The 16,556-nt window shown below is 41.4% G+C and overlaps 1 protein-coding gene across 3 annotated transcripts in view; it reads left to right on the top strand.

Moving 5' to 3' along the window:
- wu:fc17b08 (uncharacterized) overlaps positions 1-16,556 on the top strand; it is a 54,754-nt gene that overhangs the window by 19,685 nt on the left and 18,513 nt on the right. The window contains exon 1 of one of the 3 annotated variants that reach the window (XM_060842213.1): positions 15,617-15,688. The exons of the other annotated variants lie outside the window; for them this stretch is intronic. The gene's annotated coding sequence lies outside the window, so the exon portion shown is untranslated. Of the gene's footprint in view, positions 1-15,616; positions 15,689-16,556 lie in introns of those variants that run through there. 3 annotated transcript variants of the gene reach the window in all.

Here is a 16,556-nt window from a genome sequence, read left to right as displayed (position 1 = left end):
AATTTATATCAATCTGACCAGAATAATACACTGTCCATGACATAAAACAGTATAGATACTGCAGTAGTAATGTAGATAGCAATTCTATTCAAGAAATGGGCTCAACTTGGCCATAATGCCATTTATTTTCCAGGCCAGTAAATACGAATGGTTCTGTTCTGATTCTCCACATTCATGAACCCACAAACTTAGGTTTAATGTTTTTAATGATGAGGTACATTGCCAATGACTCTGCTGTTTTAATCTTATAATCTTAAAATTCTACTTTAAAGTGTTTTGATAGTAACAGTCTGATTCAAACCCAATCCAGAGAGGCAAGCACAAATCCATCCCCTCGCTGGAGTATTGTGTTCATTCTGTGCATCATAGCTTAAAAATATAATAGACTTGAAGAGAGTGCACTTTAGATTTATGTGAATAATACTGTGACTTGAAGAGTTAGATTACATAAACTAGGGTTGGATTTCCTGGAGTTTAGGTTGAGGTGATTTAAGCAAATGGTATGTGTATTGATTAGATTAGTTACAGTTGGAAACCGGCCCTTCGGCCCAACAAGTCCACACCGACCTGCCAAAGCATAACCCACCCAGACCCATTCCCCTACATTTACCCCTTCACCTAACACTATGGGCAATTTAGCGTGGCCAGTTCACCTAATCTGCACATTTTTGGATTGTGGGAGGAAACCGGAGCATCTGGGAGAATGTGCAAACTCCACACACAGTCGCCCAAGGTGGGAATTGAACCCAGGACTCTGGCGCTGTGAGGCAGTCATGCTAGCCACTGTGCCACCGTGCCGCCCATTCACACAGAGGGTGGTATGTATATGGAATGAGCTGCCAAAGGAATGGTGGGGGCTGATACAATTGCAATATTTAAGAATCAGTTGGATGGGTATATGAACAGGAAGGTTTGGAGGGATATGGGCCGGGTGCTGGCAGGTGGGACTAGATTGGGTTGGGATATCTGGTCGGCATGGACAGGTTGGACCAAAGGGTCTGTTTCCATACTGTACATCTCTATGACTCCACCAAAAGGAACAGGTAGAAAGGCTAAAGTTGTATCAAATTGTTGTGGTGTCTAAGACTAGTGTCAAGAGCATGGGGCTGGAAAAGCACAGCAAGTCTAGTTGCATCCGAGGAACAGGAAAATTGACGTTTCGGGCAAAAACCCTTCAACGTCAATTTTCCTGCTCCTTGGATGCTGCCTGACCTGCTGTGCTTTTCCAGCACCATGCTCTTGACTCTAACCTCCAGCATCTGCCATCCTCACTTTCACCCTGTCTAAGACTAGCGCTTACTGTCCAAAATTTAAAGAGAAACCTTTTGCGATAGAAGGGAGAATGTCTTCATGCAAAAGTAGAGGGTTTTAAACCTTCAGAACTGTATAGCCACCTTGGGTTCTGGTGGGTTATCCAACATTAAATTTGTTCAAGATTGACATCTCTCGAATTTTGGTCTTTCAGGGAAACAAGATGTGGGAAGTAGTAAAAAGATGGAATTGAGGCTAAAGATCAGCTATAATTAGCAGAGCAGGTTCAAGAAGCCAAGTGGATGACGCTTGCTCCAAGTTCCTACATCCTTTCAACATGCCTAATGCAATGCTGATGGAAGCTTCCACTGTCAGATATGGCATCTTTTGGATAAGGTGTTAAACCAATTGAGGCTATATATATGCCACCTTGGCTAGATGTGAAAGTTCCTGTGATATTGTTATGAAGGCGATTTGAGGGGAGTTCTCCCCAGTGATGTAGACTAATATTTAACCCACAAACAACAACATTCAAGGTTAGAAGTCACACGGTACCAAGTTAAATCCAACAGGTTTATTTTAAATCACCAACGTTCGGACTGTCTGACGTTCTTGATCACCCGCAGAGACTTATTATTCGGCCTGTAAGTCCTCCACTTAACACCATTTGTATGATCTTTTGATCTCTGATTATACGCTTTGTGCCTGTGTGCCCCTCTCCACTTTACCTGACGAAGGGGCAGCATTTCGAAAGCTTGTGATTTCAAATAAACCTATTGTACTGGTGTCATGAGAGTTCTGACCTTGTCTAACCAGTCCAAGACTGGCATCTCCACATAATGAACATCATTCTAAACCAATTATGTGGGTATGCTCTTGTTCCTGTTATTGGAGCCTGCTGAGTAAAACTTGGCTTCCATGCCCACCTCGATTATATTAGTGACTACACTTCATAAAACATTTCATTGACTTAAAAATCACATGATAGTGAAGTCATGAAAGACACTATGGAAATGCAAGTTACCCTAATTCATTCCTAAATGTATTCTAATGATGAGCTAAATTTTCGTGTCACATCAGCCATGATTTAACTCAGACTAAGAATGAAACTCGGAATCACTTCATCTGTATAGGGTGCATACTTTCTCCCATTGCAATGTTGAGTCAATGTACTTTTTTTTTAAAAAAGTGCAACTCATTGGTTGTGAAATACTTTTGACATGGTTAACATAAAAAGAACTAAATAAATTCAAATGTGTTTTTCTTAAGTTCTGATGTCAAACCAACTGTTACAAATTGTAGATTGAAATTATGCTGAGTGGATAAACAGAAATTCTACTTGATCTGTGTAAAATTATGCCCATGTTTGGTTTGTGTAAAATATAATATTAACTGTTTTCACCTTGCAATGTATGGTATTTTAGCTGTTGTGTATTTGTTTGATTGAAGAGATTGAATTGAAGGATGGAACATGGCATACACAGTGTCAACCTGCATTTGGCAGATGGAATACTCCAGCCAGTGCTTTGAAATTTAAGTGAACAGCAGTCAGACTAAGAACACAAAGCACTATATACCATGTTTTATTCATGGATTTTGTTCCAAAACAAATTGCTTTTTGTTTGGAACTACTGAAGTGCAGCCAGAGGCAGAAACCCTGTTCTCACCCTCATGTAAACAAGCTTAATCTTCTGGATCCAATGGCATTGTAGAACCCACAGAGCTATTGTGACTATTGAATGTGCATTGAAGTAAACTGATCAAATTCAGTGAAGGGCACATGGTCTGTTTGTTTGTAATATGGGTTCTCACTCCAGTGGTGCTCAAGAGGGCCCAGCTCTCTTATCGAGCATAATGTGAAGAGTGATCAAGAGAAATTGCACTCCTGAAACTAGATCCCGATACAACTTTAAAAGCATGAGCTTTAACTGTACGGCAATGCGCAATGTATTAACGAGAAATCATTTGAGTTTCTTTGGGATGAATTCAGACTGGGTGTGTGAACAAAGTAAAAACAATGACTGCAGATGCTGGAAACCAGATTCTGGATCTGGGTGTGTGAACACACTGTAGCCCTCAATCCTGGTAATCCTGCTCTTAAAGCATTGACAATTGTGTGAGTTTGTTCTTATGTGCTGAATTTGTTTTGTATAATTTATTTATTGGTGGGTCTTAAATCATAAAACCAAAGTACTTTAATGTCCACATTTTAGATGTATATGTACTAAAAGGGACCACTGGCTGTGAGATGGTTGAGTAAGTTTAAAGGCAAAATTTTTGGACACTCCAAAAGTTCTTGGGTATGCTACTGGGCCTAATCCTAACTGGAATGGCAGTATGGATGCTACAACCACTACTAAAGTACTGGGTTCCTGAAAACCCAGTATGTGTCTCTTGACCTGTCTCAAAAATAAGTGATTCAAGCCACTGGGGAAAGACAGAATCAGGTTAAGTTGTGATGTTTCTTCCAAGTGAATAGCTGCTTCTCTGAGATTGAGTAACTTGGGAAGAAAATGTTAGTAGAACCTTTTTTTGCTCGGAGAGTGTGAATACCTGTTAGCTCGGTGAGCTTTTTCGTGGTAATCGGTACAATTGCCATGCGTAAACATTTGATGAATGCCACTACATTGTGTGCTGTATAGACACAAAATTCTGGCATTCTATTGTTGAGAAATTGATATTAAGTGTGTGTGAGCTACAAGTATTATTTTTTTTTAAAAAGAGTTTGAATGTTAAGCTATGGTATATTGGTATTGGTTTACTTTTGTAAAAATGTTTAAAAATTACTTGGGTCAGACTTTCTGGAACCATGATGATACCTTTGTACCCGAGAAAGGAGATTATTCAGAACGGTTAAAGAAATATGTTACCTCTTTGAAACAGTTAAATTTGTAAAAGTTCCAGACCAGGGATTGTTTGGTTAGAATCCTGCATTGGTTATTTCAAAGCTGAAAAAGACTTGAGATCTAAGTTGTGAATAGTTAAGGGGAAAAGCCTCATAAATCACAATCCAGGAACTGAGAAGAAGTGGTTAAGTCAAATCTGCAGATTAGTCAGAGGGGTAAACTCTCTGGAAATTGATTGTTAAGACATAATGATGCTGGGAAGTGACTTTATTATATCTTGTGTTCACACTGCCTTCTATGCATATGTTTGAGGGAAAGACCACCCCATTAAACTTGATAAAATAATCTTATCAAACCAATTTCATTCTAGAATCTGATTTGTCCAGTAGCAACATCAGCTAGGATCATAACAAAATGAAGACTTAATTTAAGAATTAACTTTAGCCTGAATATTTCAGTTGCCTAATTGATGGCCATTTTAAGCTCTTTTGCTCTATTAAATGTGCAATATTGAATGCTGTATGCTGTATTGGTTGCATCTGAGGCCCTTACAATTTTCTGTTTTCAGATCCTCCCATGGCTTTGTTCTATTCCTAGCTTTGTGATTTGTTTAAGCATTTATGCCCCACCCCACTTGGGATCTGTGCTGTTCCATTTATGATCTCTTGTATATCTCCAATTTATTGGAGGCAATTGGGTTTTCAGCTGCTGAGGCCGATAAGGAGATCTCTTGGGAGACACTCTGCAAAATCAACTACTTTGTCCAACCTTTAAAGATCTGTCTAAATATTTCCTCATGTCAACTTTTGTTTGATGCTCCTATATAGCACCTTGAGATACTTTTACTTTCATGAAGATGCTATATAACTGCATTTTTTTCTTGTTGCCAAGACACCCACAATCCAGTGATGGTGTTCAGTGACAAGAAAGGAGTTCTTTTCATATCCTGGCCAGAGGCAGACTTCTACTGGGGGCATTTCCTTAGTGGCTCCCTTATTAATTATTTCTAGGTATGCCAGCAACTTTGACAGCTGAGTTAAGAGTGACCTAGTTTTGTGTGCCTGCTTTAGCCCAGCCCAACCACGTGTCTTTATTGTGTTTGAATGTTACAAAGACTGCGGTTGGGAATTTCTGGAGAGCTGCTATCTCTCTATCATTGAACAACTGAGGTTAATGACATCTTGCAGACTTTGTTTTCGAGAAGCCATCACAGAAGAGAGAACTGAATGACACAGCACAAAGTGCCTATTCGGCCAATTGTGCTTGTGCCAGTTGTTTGAAAGTATCATTCAATAAGTCTTACTCCTTGTCAGTTACATAGACAAGTTCTGTTTTGCAAGTTACTAGAGAATTTTGATTTCACTACCCTTTTCAAACAATGTATCGTCCTAAAATCTCTGCACTTTAAAGAAAAATCCTTTTCTCGCCCTAGTCACAGAACTTAAAACATGACCACTGGTTGTGGATCTTCTCTCTGTACAAACTTGCACACATCCAGCATGAATGCAAGAGCACCTTTTTGAACATAATGAAATAAAATATTAAAGACATAATGAGCCATTTAACAAAGATACTTTTGAAAATGAAAAGTTCAAGGAATTTTATTCATAACTCAGAACCAGTTTAACAGCTAAGCAAGCTTAAATTTGCTCAAGTTTGGATGGCACAGTGGCTAGCACTGCTGTCTCACAGTATTCTGGTTTCCTCCCATAGTCCAAAGATGTGCAGTTTCGGTGGATTGCCCATGCTAAATTGCCCAAAGTGCCAAGGAATGTACAGGCTAGGGTTATTACTAGTTGAGCTATTGTTTTTCCAGTTAACAAACTCTTTCCAAAGATTGCCTGGTATAGTATTCTGCAATAAAATACATTCACCTTTAGGACAGACATCCAGTTTCAGCTGGGCCAGCAAAGATGTAAGTTTCTAATTGAAATTGTCCCTAAATTAATAAGCAAAGGTTTTCTGCTTTTTAATATGATTGATGACTTCCTCATAAAGTTTTCTCTCATTTCTCCCTCTTGCTCATTTACTCTCACTCACTCCCTCACCTCTTCAACACACACAAAAGGAAAGGTGTCGTCATTGAAACGTACAATCTTTTTAAAGGGCTCAACCGGATAGGTGCAGGATGAACAAAGAACAAAGAAAATTTACAGCCCAGGAACAGGCCCTTCGGCCCTCCAAGCCTGAGCCAATCCAAATGTACTGTCTATACTTTCGGTCAATTCCTAAGCATTTGCATCCCTCTGCCTCCCCACCTACTCACGCATCTGTCCAGACGCATCTTAAATGAATCTACCGTGCCTGCCTCTACCACCTCTGCTGGCAATGCGTTCCAAACGCCCACCACCCTCTGTGTGAAGTACTTGCCGCGTGTATCCCCCTTAAACTTTCCAACTCTCACCTTGAAAGCATGACCTCTCGTTATTGAATCCTTCACCCTGGGAAAAAGCTTGTCTCTATCCACTCTGTCTATACCCTTCATGATTTTGTAAACCTCCATCAGGTCCCCCCTCAATCTCCGTTTTTCTAGTGAAAATAAATTTAACCTACTCAACCTCTCTTCATAGCCATAGTGAGTTAATTGGGCTGAATGGTCTACTCTGTACTGATCTACCTCTTGGTAATCTCATCCACACTTTTAAAGCCCATTGTTAGAGGCAGGCCTAGATTTCTCCTGCCCAGCATTTTCTCTTCAACCAACATAATCAAACATATTCACAAATTAATTATTTGAGATGTCACTGTGGCAAATGGAGTGCAATGTTTTGTTTTGCTCAGTAGACAGCAGTCACTGTTTTGAAAGGTGCTTTTCTCATAACTGCTATATCATGGATCATCTCTTTGCTGTTCCCTGATGCAACATCTGTAGGTGTCCCTTAGAAAGGAATGCTCACATTAGCCACAAGCTTGTGTGTGTGTGTGTGTGTGTGTGTGTAACTGCTGCCCTTGCAGACCAGCAGCAGCCCTGCTTCAGTCATTCAGGAGCTTGGCTTTGTTTCCTCCAGAGGCCCAGGCTAATGCCCTGGGTCCATGGATTCAAATGCTACCAAATAAAAATCAGTTAATAATTCTGAAATTTAAAACTATATAGTGGTGACTACAAATCATCAAATGTCTCAGAACCCAACCTGGTTCACTATTGTCCTTCTTGGAGAAGGAAATTCTGCCATTTTTATCTGGTTTGGCCTACTCCAGACCCATAGCAAAGTGGTTGACTCTTAACTGCCTGTCTGTTTATCTTAATACATAGAGGTGACTGGTCGGTAATCTCACCGTTTTTCATTGATATATCATTTCCCCTACACCTTCACAATTTGGTTCAGGTGAGGGGGCATGTCTTAATAAAACCCCAACTTGACCCAGTACCTGTGCATCAAAGCACATCTCTCCCACAATGTCATCTCCCTATTTTCTAGCCTACAGCAATTTGTTGGTTGCTTGGGTAGTAATCTAGAGATTATCACCTTTTGAGGTTCCACTTGTACAATGTAAACAAAATCACCTTCCTGGTTCTACACCCCTCCCATGGCAAATTCCGTTCTAGCCTAGCATAAATATCCAGAGGCAGTAGAACCCTCTGGACATGTGCTTATGACTGCATAAAACTGTGTCCTCTTCATTGTACTGTCCCATTGTGCCAAAACATTCCTATTTATGCGCGCACACCAACAACTGGCTTCCTGTGTCATGCAGCACTCAAGACATGAGGTCAGAAGGCAACTTTCCAGAAAGAAATCAATCTCTGATCAGTGAGAGAAGTTGTCCCTGCACCTGGGGCTGAAAGAAAGTTTGAGGAGCTGCACCTCGAACCGCAGACTGGTTCTCTGCCATGCTGGCTGCTAATGGGCTTACAAGATGGAAGAGTGCAAGGTGCTGAGTGGCCGGGGGAGCAAGCTGAGGATGGAGAAATTTGGATTGTGGAGCCCTTGTTGTCTTCCCCACTAGGGCAAGAAGTCTGGGAAAGTGGCTGGGTGGAGAAAAAAAGGTTGAATGGGAATTCTGAAGAGCAGTTTTAAACCATTGAAAGCAATACAGAGATAAATATGGACCACTTGAAAAACTTGATATACTGCAGTAATAAACTCTTTCAAATGAATGTAGAATTTTTGGTTGAAAGCTGAAGTTCATCTGGTATGTGTAGATAAAAATGTAGTATTTGCTACTGTAGTGAGCTTTGTCAGTTTTTAAATTTAAAAAGAGATGTAGTAGAAACATTGATAATTAGATTAGATTCCCTACAGTGTGGAAACAGGCCCTTTATCCCAACCAAAGAGTAACCCACCCAGGCCTAATTCCCTCTGACTGATCCACCTAACACAATGGGCAATTTAGCATGGCCAATTCACCTGACTTACACATCTTTGGACTGCAGGAGAAAACTGGAGCACCACGCAGACAGTTGCCCAGGGCTGGGGCCTGGTGCTGTGAGGCAGCAGTGCTAACCATTGAGTCACTGTGCCAACCATTGAGTCACTGTGCCGCCCCAAATTGCTTGATAAAAATTTCTAACTTTGTGCAAATGTGTCTGAGACACATTAGTTATGATGTCACTAATCTGTGGAAAGTTTTTAGTGTGATCGGTTTATGTGTACAGATGTACTGTACATCAATTATTTTGTAAAACCACTCCTAAGTTGTGTCTTGTGTCAATTTAAACATTGGTTTCTAGGAAATTAACACATTGCTTCTTTATTGTGACTTTAGATTTAAGAGGTATTAATGAGTTTAGATTAGATTAGATTCCCTTCGGCCCAACAAGTCCACACTGACCCTCCAAAGAGTAACCCACCCAGACCCATATTCCTCTGACTAATGTAGCTAACACCTATGGGCAATTTAGAATGGCAATAGAATAGAATTTCATCTGACCTGTATATCTTTGAATGTCTTCAAATTCAACTTTTTTCAGAGTGCAACAACTTCATATGTCAACCCAAAAAACAGAAACTGCATCACCTAATGAAGGAGTTAGTGAGAAAATCTTGTAAACTTAAAAATTGATTCCCGAAAATCAAAATGTAGCCCTCAATAAAATCTCAAGCCCTTGAGAAAAGAATATTTAACACTTGGTGCTCACCCACGTCACATGCTGCTGTCATTCATGCAAGAATTTCAAATTTGTTGGGCAGTTGTAAAATCTGAAGTTCCTTTTCCATGCCCTTCCCCGCCTCACTGGTAGGTACACCCTTCTGTCCCTGACTGCTGACCAAATGAAAACTTCATTCTAAGTGGTGTAACTGTCTCCTAGAACAAATTGTTTAGGTAATTTTTTTTTATCTGATGCATTGCAATGTCTGTAGCTCACTTTCCAACTGATTGACTCTGACTCTGACTCTGACTCTGACTCTGACTCTGACTCTGAACAGAAGCTCCTCGAACCACAGACACTACCACAGATGTGGCTTGCAGTTTCCACATGTTGCATCTGCAACGCTACCTGTCAAGCCATTTTATTATGGTTGATTCATAAATTAAGAAAAATAAATTGTAAACCCTACTACCAATAAACTTTTAGAATTTTAACATACTTGAGCTAAATACCAGCCAATCACTTAACTATGTTTCCCTGTGATGTAACACATGGATTTTCACAGAATAGACCATCCATAAGCTTTCTCTGAGGTTTCTCTCTCTCTCTCCCCCTCTATCACTGTTACTGTGTCTGTCTCATGCTTTCTTTCTCCTGCTCGCACTCTCTCTCTCTTGCATGCACTCTCTTGCGCGCTGGCATTAATTCATTTAATACACAACGTACTTTTCTGTTATAATAAAACTGCAGTTAAATTCACCTTGGTTACTTCAGCTGATTTTGTGACTGCGGTGTGGTCCTGAGCAACAACAGCAGCGTTTCCCTTCCTATTTATGACTGAATTTGGCTTGGGGGCTACTTCCTTATCCTACCCCAGAGTAAAACCACATTGTTAACCATGGTTTGGTGACCCCTGAATAATCAAGGATGTTCGCAAAAGAAGAAAGCTGTCTCTGCACTGTCCCTATAAAATGCTCCAAGAGCAGGTGCAGCAGGGTTTACATACAAAGTAAAGTTCCTTTTACTTACTGCAATGAGGTCTGTGCTGGGGCCTCAACGTTTAACAACTTACATCAGTGACTTTGATGAGGGGAGTGAAAGCATGACTTAAGTTTGTAGACAACAGCCAGATAGGTTAAAAAAGTAAAAGAGGATGACAAAGTTGCAGGTAGGTAGAGTGAGTAGGCAAAATCTGGCAGATGGAGAATAATGTGGGTAGATATGAAGTCATTCGCTTTGGCAAGAAGAAAAAGCAGAGTATTACTTAAACAGTTAGTTATATCTGCCACATTGGAAGATGATTGTCAAGGGAGGTCAGTCCGCTCTAGGACATCTCTGCAGGAGTTCCTTAGGGTAGTGACCTAAGCCCAACCATTTTAGCTGCTTTATCAATGACTTTCCTGCCAATATAAGGTCAGAGGTGGCTCACAAACGATTACACAATTTTCAGCACCATTTTGATTCCTCAGATCCTGAAGCAGTCCATATTCAAATGCAATAAGATATGGACCATATTCAGGCTTGGGCTGACAAGTGGCAAGTAACATTTGCACCACACGAATAAGAGACAATCTAACCACTGCCCCTGAACATTCAATGGTGTTACCATCACTGAATCCTGCACTTTCAAAATCCTTGAGTTTACCATTGATGAGAAACTCAACTGGACTCTCCACGTAAACACTGGCCACAAGAACAGGTTAGAGGTAGATATATTGTGGCAAGTAACTCAGGTCCTGATTCTCCAAAGCCTGTCCACCATCTACAAGGGGCAAGTCAGGCATGTAATGGAATACTCCCCACCATCTAGGACCTAGCAGCCCGTTAGATTGGCACCACATCCACTCCCTCTAACACTGATGCTCAGTAGCAGCAGTGTGTACTATCTACAAAGATGCATTGCTGAAATTCACCCAAGATCCTGTGCAGCACTTTACAAACCCAAGTCCACTTCCATGTAGAAGTCAAGGGCAGCAGACACATGGGGACAGCACCATCTACAATATACCCTCCAAGGCACTCACCATCCTGACTTGGAAATATATCACCGTTCCTCCACTGTCGCTGGATCAAAATCCTGCAATTCCCACCCCAAGAGCCGACATACAGCATGCAAACTGCAGCAGTTCAAAAGGCAACGACCACCACATTCTCCAAGACATCTAGGGGGCAAGTAATAAATGCTGACCCAGCGAGTAATGCCCACATCCCAAGAGTGAATTTATAAAGAAGAGACTGACTGCGGAATTCCAGAGTACTGGGGTGTGAATCTTAAAAATTTAGTATGCAGGTACAGCACTCGATCAAGAAGCCTGATGGGATGCTACTCTTTATTCCAAGAGAAACTGCACATAAAAATAAGAATGTTTCCTTTGTGGGTGAACTAATGGATACTACTTTAAAATTAGGGGCAACCTTTCAGGACAGATGCAACTGTTTTCCAGAGGCTTATCTAACTTTGTATCTCCTCTTCAGAAGGTGGTGAAGATGGATTCATGAATATTTTTGAGACAAGAGTAGATTCTTGTTCGGCAGAGGAATCGAGAGTGATCAAGGTTAGATGGAATGTGGCATTCAAAACAAAACTGATCAACCATTTTCTGGACAGCGGCGCAGACTTAGAGCCGATCTACCTGCTTGTTCCCTTTTATTATCTAATCTTCTTAAGTAATTGGTTTGTTATAAAATCATGCTCCCTTTATTGGTCAGAGTATTGAGTACAGGAGTTGGGAGGTCATGTTGCGGCTGTACAGGACATTGGTTAGATCACTGTTGGAATATTGCGTGCAATTCTGGTCGCCTTCCTATCGGAAAGGTGTTGTGAAACTTGAAAAGGTTCAGAAAAGATTTACAAGAATGTTGCCAGGGTTGGAGGATTTGAGCTTTAGGGAGAGGCTGAACAGGCTGGGACTGTTTTCCCTGGAGTGTCGGAGGCTGAGGGGTGACCTTAGAGAAGTTTACAAAATCATGAGGGCATGGATAGGGTAAATAGGCAAAGTCTTTTCCCTGGGGTTGGGGAGTCCAGAAGTAGAGGGCATAGGTTTAGGGTAAGAGTGGAAAGATATAAAAGAGGCCTACGGGGCAACTTTTTCACACAGAGGGTGGTACGTGTATGGAATAAGCTGCCAGAGGAAGTGGTGGAGGCTAGCACAATTGCAACATTTAAGAGGTATTTGGATGGGTATAGGAAGGGTTTGCAGGGATATGGGCCGGGTGCTGGCAAGTGGGACTAGATTGGGTTGGATATCTGGTTGGCATGGACGGGTTGGACTGAAGGGTCTGTTTCCATGCTGTACATCTCTATAACTGGTGCTGAATTGTACTCGGTCACAGTGGTGCTCTTGTAAAGGTTGCAAGCCACTACTTGACATTCCCAAACGGAGTGAAAACACCAGAGCACTTCCAAGTTTTGAGATTCTCAGGACTTCTGACCTTCAATCATTGGGTTTCAGTAGCGTGATTGGTTGTCAAAGACAATGCAAATTGGTTACAGGGAGATGCTGCTGAACTGCATAGTGGTAAAATGGTTATGTTACTAGGTTAATAATCAGACTTAGATTAATAGTCCAAAGACATGAGATGAAATTCCACCATGACAGGTAGGCAATTTAAATTTAGTCAACTTGATAAATCTGGAATAAACTTAGTAACAGTAATCATAGATTCCCTACAGTGTGGAAGGAAGTAATTTGGTTCATTGAGGGCACACCAACTCTCTGAAGAACTTTCCACCCAGACCCAGTAATGATGATCGTGAAATTACTGCATCATTTTCATGAAAATAAATCTTTTTAAGGAAGGGAATCTGCTCCCCTTGTTTAGTATAACCTCAGTGTCCAGACCTACAGCGATTTGTGAGAGTTTTAATTGCCCTCTGAATTAGCATGGCAAGTCACTGAGCTGCATTCAAGAAGGCAGCTCACCACTACTTTCTTGAGGGCAATTGGAAAAGAGAATTTTGTGCTTTGAATATGTGCAATTTACCATCACAGTTCCTCACAATCCGGTATAAGACCTCATCGTACCACCTGATGTCGTAGACTAGGTAGAACTTCCATAACAAATCTCCACTTGGATAGTGTATTTCATGCATTGTAATATATCAGCCAAGAGGTGTAGAACTCCAGTGACTAAATGAAGAATACCTGATTTTATTATAGTTATTACTCATGAAAAATAGTTGTACCTTGCCTTTGTTTCCCTCTTGGAAACGTTAGAGGTACAGCTTGTGTACATTTCCTGACATCAGGACATCTACAAGTAACAGAACAGTTAACTGGTGCACAGCAAATTGCAACAAGCAGAAAGGGGATAATGACCAGATGAATCTTATTTTATTAATGTTGGTTGGAGGATAAATGTTGGCCTGGACGTGTGCAGGTGATAAAGCAGTGGAAAGTAACACCTGTGGGATCTTTCATGTGAAACTGAGGGAGCAAACTAACCTTCACCTGAGCTCCTACTCAGCGGTTGTAGATATCATCTAGTAGTTTGACTGAATTGACATTTTTGAAGGTTTTACCAAACACTGAAGCTGTTAGCTACGTGGAATGCTTTGTGGCACAACTCAATCCTTTCCTTGCCCAATGCTGGCTCTATTTAGAAATAGGAACAGGAGTAGACCATTTGACCTTTCAAGTTGGCTCCACCATGTGATAAGATCATAGCCCCTCTGATTTTAGCCTTAATTCCACTTTTCTGCCCGCCCCTATAACCCTGAACTCCTGTGCTGGTTGAAAAGCTAACTCAGCCTGGATTCTCTTTAATGAACCTGCTTCACTGCTTTCTGTCTGTCTCTTTTTTGAATAGAACTTAATACCATCAGGTGTAGGGGCCTTGTCAGGCTCTGGTCCCATTAGTTTTCCCAGGAATTTTTCTACAGTGATCGTTTGAAGTCCCTTCCTCTGTTTTGCCCCTTTTAATATTTTATTTTTGGAATGCTTTATGTAATTCCTACTTTGAAGACAGACAATGGTAGCGACAGACATCGGGCTCTCGTGCTGACCTAGGCATAGTGGTTTTCTTCTCCAACCCCGGGCATAGTGGCTACTCCTTGCCCTTAGCGGGGCAGAGGGGACCCTTTTAGCTCTGAGTTGGACCCAGATGTATTCCTCAAATACGCTGTGAAGACTGATACAGAATACTTGCTCTCAAAGTCTCTGCCCCTACCTTGTTTCCCATTATCAATTCCCCAAGCTCATCATATATGGGACCAGTTACTTTCAGAAGGGGTTATTATGGAATGATCAGTGATTCCTGATGAAGGGCTTATGCCTGAAACGTCGAATTTCCTGTTCCTTGGATGCTGCCTGACCTGCTGTGCTTTTCCAGCAACACATTTTCAGCTCTGATCAATATTTCTGGCCAAGTTTTCCTCGCTGTGAAGTGCAGAAGCCAGTCCTTAGTCTCTCTACCTCTCTCCTTTACACCAGTTTCTTTAAAACTTTCTGCTGCTGAAAGTTTTGATCACCTGACCTAATATTTCTCTTTCTGTACTTCAGTGTTGCATTTAGTCTTCTAGTCTTTGTGAAGCCCTTTTTGCTATGTCAAAGATGCTATAGAAATGAAAGGCTTTTTTGTTGCGTTGGCGTTGACATTGTCAAGTTTAATCAAAATGATTCACCCAATTCTTCACGTTTTTAGTAATGCCAAAGCATCTTTAATGTTACAAAGGCCCTTGTGGCTTGATGCTGAGCTGGGTGTGGAGGAGTTTGATAACTTACTAGTTGGAGACGTCATAGGGTCCCAGATTCTTTGAAATTCCTTCCTTTCTGTCATTATTTTAGCCTTCCTGCTCTGAAATATCCAGTTTCAATTTCAGCTACTTGTGCGTTGGAATTCCCTCTATTTTACATGTTTTCATTTAAATCACTCCTGAAACCCTACTTTTTAAGCAGTCTTTTGGTCACTGGTCCTGCAGTGGCTCAATGTTAAATTGTTTTTAATGCTCCTATGAAGCACCCATGTTAAAGATGCTCTGTAAATGCCAAGTGCTGCAATTTTGTGGTGAAGGGTCCACACAGGCAGAGGAATGAAGACTCAGAGCCTGGCAATTGGAGGAGACTGCTGAGGTAGGATAGGGTGGGTCAAAAATCCTGGAAGGATTTCAGGTTGAGACTGGGGCAATGCACTGGGTCAGCTTGCTTGGGGCTGACGCTGGATGAGGAGAAATTGACAGCCTGCAATTGAATCCTTGGGAGGCTGGTACTATTTATGCTGAGGAGGTTTCATTTTCAAAGGATCGCAGTCTTTTTGTTAAAGACGGGCAGCAGTGGCTGAGCAGTCAAGGGGGTAGCTGATGAGGTTTTGACCAAAGCACTGAACCTTCCCTTTAAGGAGAGAGGAAACTATGTACCTTTAAGGCCCATCCCCCACATCTCCGGTCCCCTATCACCCAGGCTGCCTTTTGTTTGATTTAACCCAGGAGATCAGGTTTTAAAAGCCAGCTACCCTGTGAGAACCGACTGGGCGTAAAGCGTGATCATTGGAGCTCCAGCTGAGAGTTGAGTCCTTTGCTGCTGCTTTCCATTGTCTTGAGACCGGCAGGAACAAAAATTAGGTGAGTTGACACATGATATACTTGGTAGAGAAGTGACAGTTTTAGAGAGAGAGAAAAAAACCCCGCATTAAAGAGAGAAGTCGGGAGCTAGAGGAGGAAGTGATGTAAAGAATTTAAAATGGAACAGTGAATAAGGACGCCGCAGCCTTGCTGCTTCCTCATCCCCACCACCCACCCCCCGCTCTTTCCCCCGAATGCTTAGAAGTGAAAGAAAGCTGGAAGATTGTGGCAAAGCATAACTTACTTGCAGGGAGGCGACAAGATTATTTCAAGATTGTGTTATTGATTTGTAGGTGTGACATATCGGCGCATCATATCCACAGAAACAGATTGAGAAGTGACTTGCAAAGGGTTCCAGCACTCCTGGGGAAGCTGGAACAGCATCCATCAGTTTTTGTGTATCTTCTGTTTATGATTATTGCTCATCTGTTTCTGCATTTAGATGTGTGCTTATTTATGTAGTTAGCCAACTATTCCCTTCTTGCACAGTTGACTTTCTTGGGTGTTTCTGTGGGTGTATTGGTATTTGAAGAGGAGACAGAAGATTCCAAGGAGCATCTCGCTCTGAACAGAGCAGACAATTTATCGTTGAGGATGCAAACTCTTGGCCCATCTTGCCTCCCTGTGAATAAACTCATCAGTGCGATTCTGGAGTCTGTGCTTAGTGCACTGAGAAAGTTTTTTTTGAGAGATGTGCAGCCCCATCTCTTAGACTATCCATGTGCATCTAGACAAATGCTGCTGCTTGTTTGCCATCAATTGCAAAAGTGTCTCTTTAAACATCTGACTAGTATATCAAGTAGCATCTTCCATTTATATAGCATCGTTAACATAGCATTTTAAAAAGATCCCAAGTTACTTGACAGTA

The sequence above is a fragment of the Hemiscyllium ocellatum genome, chromosome 22 (genome assembly GCF_020745735.1).
Source record: "Hemiscyllium ocellatum isolate sHemOce1 chromosome 22, sHemOce1.pat.X.cur, whole genome shotgun sequence".
NCBI classification, from domain to species: Eukaryota; Metazoa; Chordata; class Chondrichthyes; order Orectolobiformes; family Hemiscylliidae; genus Hemiscyllium; species Hemiscyllium ocellatum.
This window is presented reverse-complemented; position numbering and strand designations above follow the sequence as displayed.